General features: G+C 28.6%; 1 long non-coding RNA gene across 3 annotated transcripts; it reads left to right on the top strand.

Annotated features, from left to right (window-relative positions):
- The first annotated feature begins 1,414 nt into the window (after positions 1 to 1,414).
- Positions 1,415 to 6,927, top strand: LOC119667911. Of its 3 annotated transcripts, none has more exons than XR_005251441.1 (5): positions 1,415 to 1,451; positions 3,412 to 3,602; positions 3,665 to 3,968; positions 5,295 to 5,635; positions 6,608 to 6,927. It is a non-coding gene; the product is annotated as an uncharacterized LOC119667911 (long non-coding RNA). The 3 variants fall into 3 exon arrangements; XR_005251440.1 differs by lacking the exon at positions 1,415 to 1,451 and adding an exon at positions 2,471 to 2,552; XR_005251442.1 differs by lacking the exons at positions 1,415 to 1,451; positions 3,665 to 3,968 and adding an exon at positions 2,471 to 2,552.
- Positions 6,928 to 14,674: the final 7,747 nt, after the last annotated feature.

The raw sequence follows: 14,674 nt of genomic DNA, 5'->3' as shown, positions 1-14,674 counted from the left end.
GAATCGCCTACTACATTGTTCTGAAGAAATAAGGAATTCTTGGATGCAGAATGCGACTTGTACGAACATGTCGGCATATGTGCCACTTCCAAGTGACCAAACGCGAACATGTGACCGTAATGAATCTACTCAGCTGATAAGTCACCATACGATTGTGCTTTATTTGAATACACTCTATTTGACAAAATAGGAGCTTATGGTAACCACTTGTGCTTCACGGGGCAAGTATTTCAGGTCACCGTCAATTATATCCCGATATGGGAGCGAGAGACTCCTCTGGATTCATCACGATTCCCTATACATACGATTCGTTCTTCTCCCCCTCCCCTGATCCCCGCCACCACATAATACATACGTAGCGGCTTTACGAAGTAGCGCATTTATGCTGCGCTGAGACGCTAACCGCAGGTATATAAAACAATGGCAAGTTGGAGAGCGGGAATCGTTGAATTGAATATGAATTAATGAACTCCAAACTAGTGTTTATTAGTAAGAGTATTAAGGAAAATTCGTTTCAATTTACTCTAAGCATCTGACGAAAACGGCCTTCATCAAATTCTTGAAGAATGGTAGATGTCCATTGAATAAATTTTTGTACGGGTTAATGACTTCCGTGATGGTTTACTAACATAAACAAAAGGTCTTCATTTAATTGCTCCATCACTTCCCAGTAATTTGCATCATCTAACAAATAGAAACTATACAGCAGTGAAAACTACATTAACTACATGTTAATACCCTCAATCAGAATATTAAAAGCAACATTTTCAATTAAAAAATTTATACATTTTTGTATTTCACTTGTTCGCGTTATTGTTATACATTTATTTTTCTTTGCTCAATGTGATATGGCTGCAAAAACAGCTGATTCATTTTGATGATGCAATTCTGCACCAGAGGTGTTCTTGCAGTCTTGCAGTTTTTTTATAGCATTCTTGCATTTCGTGCTCCTTGCAATGAGTTTGCAAGAGAGAGTGAATACCCCTTATGTAAACAGTTTATTTTGTACCAAATTTTCTTTGTTCCTTCCTTTGGTTTTCCATTAGTAATAATTGTATCACTAATTTTTTAATTTATTATAATAATACTAATTTACGTACGAAAATTATTTTTAATAAATTAAACATTTCTTTTAGTAAACTTTAATCAGTTAATAAATTTCTAGACCATATGATGAAAGTATATAAAAAATTTTATAAACACAGGTTTAATTTAATAGTAATTAAAATTTTTAATTTTATATTATCAGATATATTAAAAGTCTCCACTTTTGTTTAATAAATCTGGCACCCTTTGTTTTAAAATTTCTACAACGAATGACAGAATATTTGCTCCACAGAATTCCCAAAATCTCAGTCGTGTTTGGTTCGGCAAGTTCATTGGTTGTGTTTTTTTTGTCAGCGCTGATGTGGATTTTTAATTGTGTTTTTAAACAAAGTGAAGACAAGAAAGTAAGTGAAGCCTGTTTTGAAAGATAAAGCTGATTAAATATATTTGTTTGAAATAAATATTACTAATAATGTACAATTAAATATAAATGTTTTGAACTGAATAAATGATATTGTGTTTAAATTAAAAATAACTAAATATTTGCTTCGTAGTTCTTTCCCTAAAATAAAAATACATACACTATCATATATTATATAAGTTGTATTTGATTTAATTTCTATTTGTATTAGTTTTTAATTTTTTTTTCTTTTTCTCTGTTTATTAACCATTAATTTTGAATGTGAACCAATGAAAAATAAGAATTTACTGTAGGGAAGTTTAATGTGTAGTCAGAAATGGCTTCATGCACACATACACACTCAGATGCATGACGCCACACGAAACGATTAGTTTTTGTCTTGTATTGCATACTGTATTCGTATTGTTTCTAATTTGAATTTATTTTATTATTTGCTTTACACTTATCCGTAAAGATTGTCGATAAGAATGGTGAAACGTTTAAATTTTGGTCACAATTCCTGTAGAAATCCGTACCTTTCGCGATAAATTGTATGTAAAAAATTATCTTTATGGTTAATTTTATTTGGTTTTCTTATTTCGTATTAGTAATAATTATATTATTAATTTTGTAAAGAATTATAATAACACTAATATATATAAGAATGTTTTTAACATTTATTTTTGCTAAACTTTAAACAGTTCATGAGTTTTTACCACATTTGAAAGTAAAATAAATTTTGATTAATTAAAATAATAGTTATTTATTAATATAAATTAAAATTAAATATAATTTAATGATAATAATATAATAATAATGATACAATCGGATATATCAAAAGTATTTATTAAATCTGGCAAAAGTTTTTTAATTAAATATTCAAAGTTTTTAATAAATCTGGCAAAAGTTTTTTTTTATTAAATATTCAAATTTTTTTTTTTATTAAATCTGGCACCCTTTGTTTTAATGTATCTGCAATGAATGCCAGAATATTTGCGAAATATCAATACCAGTCGTGTTTGATTCGGCGGAGTGGATTGGTTAAGATTTTCTTGTTGAGTGGTAGTGGTGATCATTATGAATTTTTAAATTATGTTTGAATAAGGTAAAGACACAAATGTAGTGTAGCTTGTTTTATTGAAGATGAACGGTGGATAAATATTTTTATTTGCTTGAAATAAATATTACCATTAAATTAGTAATAACCAAGTAAACTGGTTTTGAAGTAAATAAACGTTTTTGTATTTAAAATAAGAACAATTTAAATATGTGCTTCGTATTTTTTTTTTTTAATTGGAAATACACCATAACATTTTTTTTAACCTCTGCATTTTTTATTTTCCATTTTGTTCTTTCTTTCTTGTGTTTCTTTATCAACCATTAAATTTCTATGTGAACCAATCAAAAATAAGATTTTACAAATGGCAATTTAATGCGTAGTACGCAAATGGCTGCATGCACACATACACACTCAGACGCCTCACAAAACGGTATATTTTTTTGTCTTGCTCTACATACTCTATATACATTGCTTCTACCTTGAATTTATTGTGTTATTTGCCTCACACTTATCCGTAATTATAGTAAAATTTTTCAACATCAATTCCATATAAATTAAATGTTTTCAGTGTGTTTGATTTTATATATGTATATTTTTAAATTAATATTTATTTTTAACAATATGTGGATCTTTTTATAGGAAATAAATATACAGTATGTGTAAATTGTAAACGTCTCTTCTCTAATATTTTACTTATTTATTTTTTTTTTAATATTGACATTCTGTTGCAAGTTTGAAGGTAATAAAATGAAGCAAATGAATGAGAAGCGATTAAAATAATTGTCTTACAGAAAAAAAATTTAAATTAACTACCCAATCAAATATTTTTTCAAAACTTTATTGTTATTTAATGTTATTCTTATAATAAAATTAATATGATATTTTTCTATTTAAATTATTTCAGTTAAAATATGCTTAGAATTTTCCAAATCTGGTATAGTAAAAAATGTTTAAAATTGGCGCTTAAGATGCTTCAACATAATTACATAATCTATACATTATGTGGGTCAAATAATATCACAGAGTGTCATCACCACCCAAACGATTCCAGTAGTACACAATCCAAATTAATTTCTGTGACCAGAGATTGAACGGGTAATAGTATTTTTTTATAAAATAATTTTGAATATAGTATTTAATTCCAATTTTATTCTTAGACCGTAAGCGAAAAGTTTATTGTTATTAACAAATGGCATTAGACGTAATATATAAAAATAAAATTGCTACCGTCTATAGCACATCTTTACTAAGTTAATTTACATCGATGAATAACAAAGACTATTTATTTTCATCACTGATTTCTTCTTCACAACGCAAATCGTGGTTAATTAATTAATCACCAATGTTGGGTGTTTATTTAGTCGGATGAAATGGACAAATTCAGTGATGAATGCGAAATACTTACATTGAGTTCCAGAGAACTTAATACTAAAATATTTTTGGGATTTGGTCTAGTCAAAGGTACATTAAAAATATAATATATCATATATATGTGTAACTGCCATTGCTGGTATTATAAATTATTCATTAAATGCTTAAGTAAATAATAGGTCATGGTGCGAGAACCTATGTGTTCATTTATGGAAAAAACTGCACTATACTATTTCTATTATAAAATACTAAGCTGTTCAACAAGTTTCGTGAACAAAAATATATAAATAGATATTTGGTTGTACAAATGAATTTTTTTCAATATAATTTCTCTCAATTTCAATATACTTAATTTACTGATCGTTCAATTTACTGGTCTTTTCTCTGTAAGTCCGGTAAATCCGGTTAATGGATACTTCTCTACGATAGTTGTAACTCCGTTTAATATAAAACCGTTTTCAGTAGTATATTTTTTTTAAGAATGAAAGGAGTCAGAAGTCGGGAGGGCAGAATGTGGCAATCAGGCTGACTGATTCTATTTATACCAGTAGTGGTCGTTTCGCTAACATAAAAATTGAGACTACACATTCTTGGTCGATTCTTGCCCTCAAAGGGCCGGTTTCACGCCACTCCTTAACCTTTGCTGTTGTCTTGATTTAAGTACATGGTGGTAAATGCAAGTCTTGTCTATGTGGATGAAACGACATATAAAATCCGATTTATCTTTTATAGGAAGTTTCAGTCTTTTCTGAAAACATCGCTTTAGAATTTGTTTTCATTTTATTGCGCACACAGCTCTTCACACATATTGGTCACTATTTCCAATAAAATGTATAGGACTTCTTGTAAATCACATCAAAAGCTTTTTAGTGCAATTTCTCTGATGTAGATAAACTGCTTGGATGTCCTGAACGTAGATAATCTAAATGCAACTTTTAAAGTGTGTCTGATATAACATTTCATAATTGAAAGATAACGTCCCTCAGAAAATATGATGCAGCAACTACACCTTTGTTGATATAGTAGATGCTTAGCAAAACTTTTTTGGTTTTCATGTGGGAAAATAGTGTTTTGGACCATTTTCCTGGTTTTCTGGCTACCCGCTTAGATGAAAATTTCAGTTCGATAATGACGAATATATCATGTTTCGCAAACTTATTAACAACCCTGTACACAGCTTCCTTATTAAGATATAATATGAAATAGTATTATGAATATAGTTTAAAATTCGTTTGTCAATAAATTATTATTTAATTTTTGTTCATTTGTTTGCTTAAAAGAAAAATATTTTTTTCTTGTGAAGCAGTCTAATTATTATTATTTAACTGTATGTAAACAATTTAGAGTATATATAGTATATTTTAGTAAAAATATTGCCGAGAAGATTTACTAATATGAATAAACTTGTTCCAACAGAGTTACACAAAAAATGTATGTCGTGAATTCATCGAAATAAATGAAATCATAAATGCGTATACTGAAGTGACAGTTCGACCAAATTTCCTCTTGAGATGTTTCAATCTTTCAGCAAAAGATAACGCGTAAGACGTTTACTTGATCAGATAACGTCTCAAATGCGTAAAGCTTTCATATTGAAACTCCAACTGACAAATAACAAAATAATACTGGAGATGAGCAAATATTTTCAATATTATGAATACTACATTTGGTGAACCGATATCCTGGATTAAAAGTATATTTCATAACAGTTTGGACTGAATGTGAGCAGAAGTTAGGAAGTTTTGATTATATAAATAGTAAGTATATTATTTTCACTATAATATAAGGTAATGAATTTGAAAACGATTGTGAAGGTGGATTTGGATTATAAAGACAGTTAGTTTGCAAACGGTAAAATAAGTAATCTAGTAAGTTAGAGTTACAAATTTATTATTAAATTGGTTAGAATATGACATTACGGCGTTCGCCAAAACTTACTCAGGTTTAAGATCGTTTCAGACCTTTGTTAAAATCTAAATACTTTCGGAGGAGTTGTTAGTGCTTACTGACTTATTGATATTTGGACTTCAGAATATTCAATGACATATTGTTTTTATTTTAAATTTGTTTTTTAAAAAAGTTATCAAAAACTCCTTATTTTAGGTTATGTTTAAGGATGAAGCTTCACAGGGTTTTAAACATTCTGCTCTCCTAGTAATTATGCTCTTTTAATTACAGATGGGTTTTATGGACGTATATTCCTTATTTAAAAGGAAATTAAACTTTAAATTTGTTTATCGACCTGTATTCTATAATGATTTTATTGTTGATTCATTAGCACATTATAGTGGACAATAGACAACTGGATATAATGTGATAAATAGAATGTGATATTATTAATTAATTTTTATTTTTTATTAGACCATGCTTCTGATGATGACTCTCAAAGAGAGTCGAAATATAGAATTATTTGATAACCAGCAATTAAGGATTTATTACTTTTTTTAATTTTTATTGAAATAAAAGTGACCTATAGCCAGCTAATAAATAAACAATAAAATCATTTTAAAAGGAAATTTTTAATAGTTGGAAAAGAGTTTTCCAAAAATATTAGTGCTACTCCTTCCTATGCATTATAGTTCAAAGCTTGACAATATTTCATCATCTTTTGTTTATTAGGTGATGTTCGGTCGCAAAGCAGATACTGAGTAGGTCATAAATGATCAATATTTTCGTTTAATATATGCAATTATTTCAAAATTAATCAATGATTTTTCTTTCGTTCTTAGGTTGTCAATGCTAACTTTCTTTTAAAAGCAGTACAAAATTTTAAACCACTATTTAAGTATAGCAAATTGAAATCATTTCAATACCAGTAATTTCCAGTAATATCAGTAATTTACAAGCATAAATACCGATGTAAGATGTCTAGAATCATCTCACCGGAGAGGAGTAAAAAACAGATAAGCTAAAATATTTTTACCATTAACATTTTTTTAACAATATGTGTTAATCTAATTAAGACAAAAATCTTATTTAAACAATACAAATTGCTTTTGTTGGCAAATAATACTACATTATAAAAGCTGTGCTAAACATTTTTACGATTACTGCGGTTTTGATAATTATTTCCAAAAAAAAGTGTTAAAGGATCATTGGATAAATATTGAAGCCTAATATGATTTTGGTTTAAATTAAATTTTAATGTACCTTAAACCAATATATATACTAATGAATTTGTCCTGAATAATTGAATAATAGTTGTCGAATTATAAATTTTTCTTATTATCCAATATTTATCCAATTATTTTATATATACACAATTATCTACTAATTATTCAATTATCCTTAAAATATTTTATTATTATCTTATTATATATTTTTTTATACTAAATATTATATACTTGGTTTGTAAACATCTACATACACATATATTGATCTAATTTTTTTTTAAATGCGTCTATAAATAATATTTATTTTTTTAACGCTTTTATAAGATAAAAGGTTTTCAGTGTAAAATTTTTTATTAGAACTTCAAAAAAATCGTAATATTGACGAAAGGTCAATAATTATATAATGTGACTGGTGAATTGACAAAATGATCGATTGATTAGTATTTTTGAGTTAAACAAATCTTTCTATGTTATCTGATTTTAGATCTTTTATCTTTTTAAATATTATTATTGCTTTTCTATTGAATTTAAAGTAATTTTAAAGTATTATTTATCTATAATATTTTTTCGGTGATAAATGAAATGCTATGGCAGCTGTGACAGCACAAATGTAGTATTTAAAAAAGTGCAGAATTTTGGGTGATATTTCCTTAGTTCCCATGTGCTTATACAGACTGCCTAGTTTTGGTTTATTAATATTTGAGCAGTACTATAATTTAGCATATTTTAAAATTTATCCCAAAATTATATTGGCGTTATTTTTTCTTCTTTCTCTATTTTACTTTTCTTTCCCAATGAATTAGAGAGTTATATTTATTTTAATATATATTCGTTTGCCTACCAACTTTCCTAAGAAGCAAATTAATACTAATTCAGTTAATATTTATAATTATGAAAAAAAAATTGAGACAGACATGATTTTCCGACTAATAATGAAACAGGGATAATTATGAACTAACATAATTCGACTCGGAATTATGTTATTTCTCAGTTAATTTCTTTGATCTTGACCTATTATGGATCTTAGGTAATATAACTAAGCTTAGCATAAAGCTTTACATTATTGTTAAAATATTAAAAATTGTTTTTCATGATTTTTACGCTTACACATCTTTAATGTTTTGAATTCATTTTATTCTGTTTGCATTCTACGTCTTCTATAATATTGATGGAACCATAGGTTTTTGTAATAAATCGGTACAGTTTTCGTTTTAGGCAGCAATTATATATGTAATTGTGTTGTCACAAATACTTATGTAATTGCATTGTTAAATATAGCTGTAATTGGAGATAATTGCGTATATATCTGCATGTAAATGCTGTAAGACCTCGCTTTCCGTCGTAGATACGTTCCAATATATCGCGACTCAAATTGAAACAACGCAAAGTGAATTGCTATTTTCTATTGGAAATCATATAAACATCGAAGATACGTTACTGTATTTTTCATTCAATCCTTAAATGTTAAAAAAAGAAAAATATTTAAATAACAAAACAAAAGTAAAACTTTATTAATTCATTTAAAAATATAAAAAAGACTAGAAATTCAACCAAAAATTAAAAATTGATACAAAGAATAAATAAATTATAAAATTATTTGCACTTCTTTCGCTATCAGGATCGTTTTTTGAAAAAATGTCCATTGCTTCGTCAATTAGATTCATTGCTTTAGAAATTTGCTGTGAAGTTAAATTTTGACCCTTACTTATATCTAGGAAGCTGTCTTATTCGTTAGCGATTTCCAAATCCAGTTGCATCAATTCCTCATTAGACATTTCTTGGTTATGAGCTAGCAATTCATTTATGTCAACTTCATCCATCCCTTCAATATTGGACTCCTTTGATAAGTTAGCAAGAATTCTCTGAATAATAATAAAAAAACATCGCATTCGCAAAACAACGCAATTCGAATAAACAACGACCCACAGAGAAAATAAGTCTTAATTCAGTAACGACGCAACTTCAAAAAAACGCAAAGTGAAGCGACGCAAATTGAGGTCTTACTTACTTAAATATTTTCATCTAATTGTGAATGTATTTCAATACAAATAAGTACGTATTTCAATAGAAATGCTTTTATAATAATATAATTATTATAATATAATATAATATTATAATAATATTATTGAATTCAATTAATTATATTTTAAATTGAATTACTTCTCTATTTAAACCCAAATATATTTATATTTGGGTTCTTATGTTGCTTTATATAAAAAAAAACAATAACAGTTGTTTGTTATAAACTTTTTTTAACTTTATTATAATATATTTGCTATTAACACTATAATATTACTGAAAAGACTCTTAAATAATTATAATATCAAAGAAACATTATTTTATAATTTTCCACAACATACTTTTAATTTTTATTGGAGGTTATATCTAATGAATTCTTATGACTGCTTACTTTTATTGTGGTAACAATCGTAATATAAAAAAAAACAAAACAAAACTATTTAACAATAAAACAACAATATATAAAAGAATATATATATAATATACAAGATTTTATCTGTCAGAATAAAAACTATTGACATTGCCATCTCTGTTTTTATTCTTCAATGTATATTGTCAATAATATCCAATTTAAAAACAATTTATTATCAGTTCCCAAGTAGGAAGTATACGTTGATACCTGATTAGTGATTCTGGATTAAGAGTGAAGTAGTTTTCTTCATGTTCAACTCTGTATGCATAAAAATGAGTATCAAAATAAAGAGTTTTCAAAGATTTTAGGCAAAAATATAGTTCAGGCTCTAAACAAATTTTAATTATTAAAGCAAAATATCAAAATCAGTCAATCAGTCAATATAACCATATTAACCTTATAAAAAAAACATTTTTATGATATAAGTATAACATAATAATATTTTATATATAATATATTATATATATTATATTTTATATTTAATATTTAATATTTTATATGTAATATTTTATATATAATACTTTATATATGAAATATACTGTATATGATGTATATAAATAACAATATATAAAATGTAATTAATTTTAATATAAAAGAAACTAATGAATGAGAAACGATGAGAAATGTATGAAATGGAATCTAATTACATAATTCCCTGATTATTGAATCTATGAAGGGAACTGTTGACTTTTTTCCAGTTTTAAAAATACCTCGTTCAATAAACTCCCATACATGTGCGCCTATTTTGGGGTATGAAACATCCAGTGCAGTTATGTACATAAAACATGCATTCAGTGCTTCCAAGATATTTCCATATTTGAAAACAAAACCGGCTATACTAAATTCCACATAAGTGCAAGAATCTTGACACACGTAACGAATTTGCAGGTCTTGGGCATCTAAAGCATTAAATTAAATTAAATTCTAATTGATGAAAAATTATAAGTTTTCTAACGAATAAAATAATGAGTAAATATTAATTTACTTATTGAACATTCTTTAATAAATGGGTTTTGAATTTCCTGCTTGGTTGCTCCTCCAACGACAATCTCGCTTCGGTTATTTATTAACAGGTATGCTCGCGTGTACTATAGGCTGCAAAAAATAAAACTATAAAAAATTTTTGCTGGATTTTGATGTATATGAAAACACAAAATCAGCAAAAAAAAATAGAACAAATAAGTATTAGCGAGTTCATAAATACACCATATACACATAGCCAATAAAGTCTGCGTACACCTTACGAATTTTAATATGTGATAACGAAATACATCATAAATAAATATTTTAAATTAAAATTTTTACATATATTTATTCTTTGAAATCTTAAGTTTAAATAGCAAAAGACAAAAATTGTATTCGTTTGTTCGTTCTTGAGATAACGGGATAAAACTGTCCTTGCATGTAAATATAGGCCCCATAAAGTCTGCGTACAGTTATAAAAAAGCTGATAAAATCGGTGTAAATATTAAAAATAAGGCTAAATTTAATACTTTGTTGGGTAGCCACGCTGTTCTAGAACTTCACTTAATCTGTCGGGCATGGAATTAACCTACTTCTGAGTGAGGAGCGGCGCTATTTATTACATTATCTTTAATAATAAAATTACTATAATTGCATTCACCTGCAATATTTTCAAATGTTTTAATTGCACCATAATGTACTTGAAGTAACACTTTTCACTTTTATTTGAACTTACATACAATTATAATACAGCGGTCAAAAAATGTATTTGTCATTAACTAAATTTTTATAAAATGCTGTAATAACAACAACACGAAACAAAAAAATTAAAAAAAAAATAAAACAGTTTTCAACGTTTGTATTCTGTTTATTTGTTGTAATTGTGTTTGATCCAAAAATTTAAAAGTAGAATAACAAAAAAAAAGCAATTCTATTGCGAAAACACCAAAAATAAAGCAAAAAAAGTGTTCGTCATTTATGCAACAGACTGCGATTTTAGTAATACTAACTAAAATTTAATATTTTGTTAAACGTCCTTCACGTTTTAGTACCTCTTTTAAACGCTTTGGCATTGATTGGACTGATTTTGCTATCATAGCTGGATCTATATTAGCCCTTTTGTCCATTAAAAATTATTGCATCAGTTGCTAGTTTGAAAAGCTGCTTTTTCTTAATTTGACCTCCAAATGAACCCAAAGATGTTCTATTGGGTTTAAGTCTGGACTTTGCAGAGGTGTTTTTATCATTTTTCGGCAGGTATATAATACCCAAGGCTTAGTTCTTTCAGCTCCGTATTTTGCTTTCTATATACAATTACCTTGCCATCGCATCCAATAAGATTGAATTTACTGTCATCAGCAAAAATTACATTGTACCAAAACAATTCTGGCGTAAAAGAGCCAGTCTTTGCAAATTATAGCCATTTGAATTCTATTGATTCTGTTTACACATCGTTTCTTTCGTGAAGTTCTTCCTCTATAACCATTAATTTTAAGCAAATTGCGAATAATTTGTTTTGTGACCTCTTTTCCCAAATATTCCTGAACATTATTCCAAAAAAATAAGGCATTTGCTTTGGAATTTTTTTGAACTGTGCTTTAAGTGCTTTAAACTGAAGGGATCTCTGATTGTTTTCGACCGATTTTGTTTCGTTTCATTTTTTATAATATAATGAATGGTAGTTCTTGGTCTATTTACTATTTCACCTATTTTTTTTTTTACTTAATCCATTTCTATAATGTTTAATTATAAGTACTTTAACTTCATCAGAAATTTCTCTTCCTTTACGACCCATTTTCGAAATATTAAGATATTACTGCACAAAACACTTTATAATAAGGAGCCATACGCTGCTTTCTTCATAAAAAATAAAATATATTAATAATTCTATGTAATTAAAATATGATTGACACAACCCGTCACTTCAAGCTTCGATATTGACCATATGTCCTTTTCAAAAACAAGCAAATTCCAAGAACAGACAATAACAGCAATGCATACGAGACATGATGCCTGTCTGCCCATTGTAATTAGTGATTTCCTTGAATTTGAATTTCTGTGATCTATCTAGGTATTTTGTTATTGAGGTAAAACCACACAAACGAAGTACAGTTCCATTTAGTAACTGTATGTCCAATAGTTGAAAAGTCCTTTTTTTAATTTGAATTATTTAGGAATATATTATTAAAGAATCTCTTTAATCTTAACGTCAACGTGTTGAAGTTCTGATTATAGTTTCTTCCAAATTTGGAATATACAATAGACTTTCACAATAACGAAAGATATAATGTCAGGTCTTTTCGTCATTTCAAATATGTTATAGCATTATCGAAAATTGTCATTTTGTTTTACTTTATAGAAAAGTGATAAAATCTTGTTTTTAAAATATTTACATTATTATATTTACATCATAAAAAAATTCATTTATGAAGATTAGCTTAGATGGGAGTTGAAAATTTGTATCTAAAGCCTCTTATATTTATTTTAGTTAAACCAATTGGTTTTCCAGATGAAGTTGAGGAAATCCGATAAGTTTGCTTTCGTTATCTCTTCCATACCAGTGAAAAAGCGATTCCCAAGACATAGAAGTCGCCTTGTCTGAAGTCCTGGACAGAGTCACAGGAAGTGCTTGATAGATTCTATCTCCTCTTCATATTGGGAACTCGTACATAATCCACTTGTTGTAAGTCGCCACCGTTGGAGGAATGGTCACAATGGCACAGTGCCATGTTATTACTCCAGTAAGCACACGAACTGCAGGTTTGCTAAAGCCTAAAAGGGTTTAGCAAATCTCGTTTTATTTTTGTCCAACCTGAACCATAAGGTTCAAGTGACCTCACAGTCTTCGCGGTTAGCCCATAAATTGTTAGTCACCCAGTATTGGTGATTTCCTAAAGAGTACACATATCGGTTTATGTATTAAAAGGTCTGTTTCTCCTGTAATTTAGAACATCTTATGGCCATCTCATCTGCTAATTTATTCCCTTCAATATTGCTATGTCCATGAACCCAGACCTTGTGTTTGGTGCTCATTAGTGAGGCGCGACATTTTAATACAATCTTGGGTTTAACCGTTTTAGTTTCAATTGCTTTCAGTGCGGCCTGACTATCTACAAAAGTCGTGATATTCGAGCCATATGTGTAGATGGTAACTGCAGAGTTACCTGTCACAGATCCAAGCTCCCAGTTGTCTCTGGTTGGATCAAGAGTCGAAATTCTGGTATTAAAATCTGGTGTTGGTGTTTTGTAGTCTGTAGCAGAATCTAGATCCGCCTTGACTGAACCATGAATCTTCTTCAAAATTGTACAGTGTTCGTAGTTAGCTGGTTTCCACATCTTAGACTCCCGAAGCCTGAGAGCACTTTTAGCAGCACAACCTTGTATAAACACCCAAAATGGTAGGAGATGTTGTATTACATTAAAACCCTCTTGAGGCGTACTATTGATTATTCCGGTGATACCTAAGCTAAATTGCATTTTTTGTCCAGCGCCTGCCACTAGACGAGGGATCCATAGGTAATGATGGGCCTGATCATCGTCGTGTACATTAAGTATACTACTTACGGTGGCAATCCCCATCGCTTCCCAAAGGTATTTTTGCAGACATAATATGCAGCTAGTCCTTTCCTGATTTTCTCCTCAATATTCCTTCTCCAATTTACTTTGGAATCAAGGACGACGCCAAGATATTTGGCGTCGGAGGAAAGAGTCAGTGTAATTCCATCTAGTCTGGGTAAGGTGAAAGTAGGTATTTTGGTTTTTCGTGTGAACAGGACAAACTCTGTCTTAGTAGGATTTTGGGAATAAAATTGCCAAAAAAAAATGATCATCGAATCTTTCAATGAGTTATGCCATCTTTTGAAAAATCTGGAATAACAACACACCAGCTTTAGGAGTGCAATTTGTTTGAGAAAACGGATTGCAATTATATTTTACTGTCATGGCTTATCAGCTGAATTCAGAAGCATTGCAAATCTATTTGGCGTTGGAATAGCCACAGTTTGTAAAGTTTGGAAGATTTTTGTGTAGAAGTGTGATAACCTCTTTTGCCTTTATATGTAAATGCTTTGCCATTAAACAGCGAAAAGGTAAAAGAGGGCATTAGCGGATGCGAAGTCTTGGGTTTTCCACAATGGTTGGGTGCAATGGGCAAGTTCTCTATTTACTATTAGTGACACATATTAATTATGGTCAATATATAAGATGGGTGTCACATTGAAGTAAAATTACAGTCCAAAAATGCTATTGACTACTACAACTATAAAGGGTGGTGTTTGAGTGGTTCTGTC

The sequence above is a fragment of the Teleopsis dalmanni genome, chromosome 1, assembly GCF_002237135.1.
Source record: "Teleopsis dalmanni isolate 2A chromosome 1, ASM223713v2, whole genome shotgun sequence".
In the NCBI taxonomy this organism is placed as follows: Eukaryota; Metazoa; Arthropoda; class Insecta; order Diptera; family Diopsidae; genus Teleopsis; species Teleopsis dalmanni.
The sequence above is the reverse complement of the archived record's forward strand: the minus strand, read 5'-3'. Positions and strand labels throughout refer to the sequence as shown.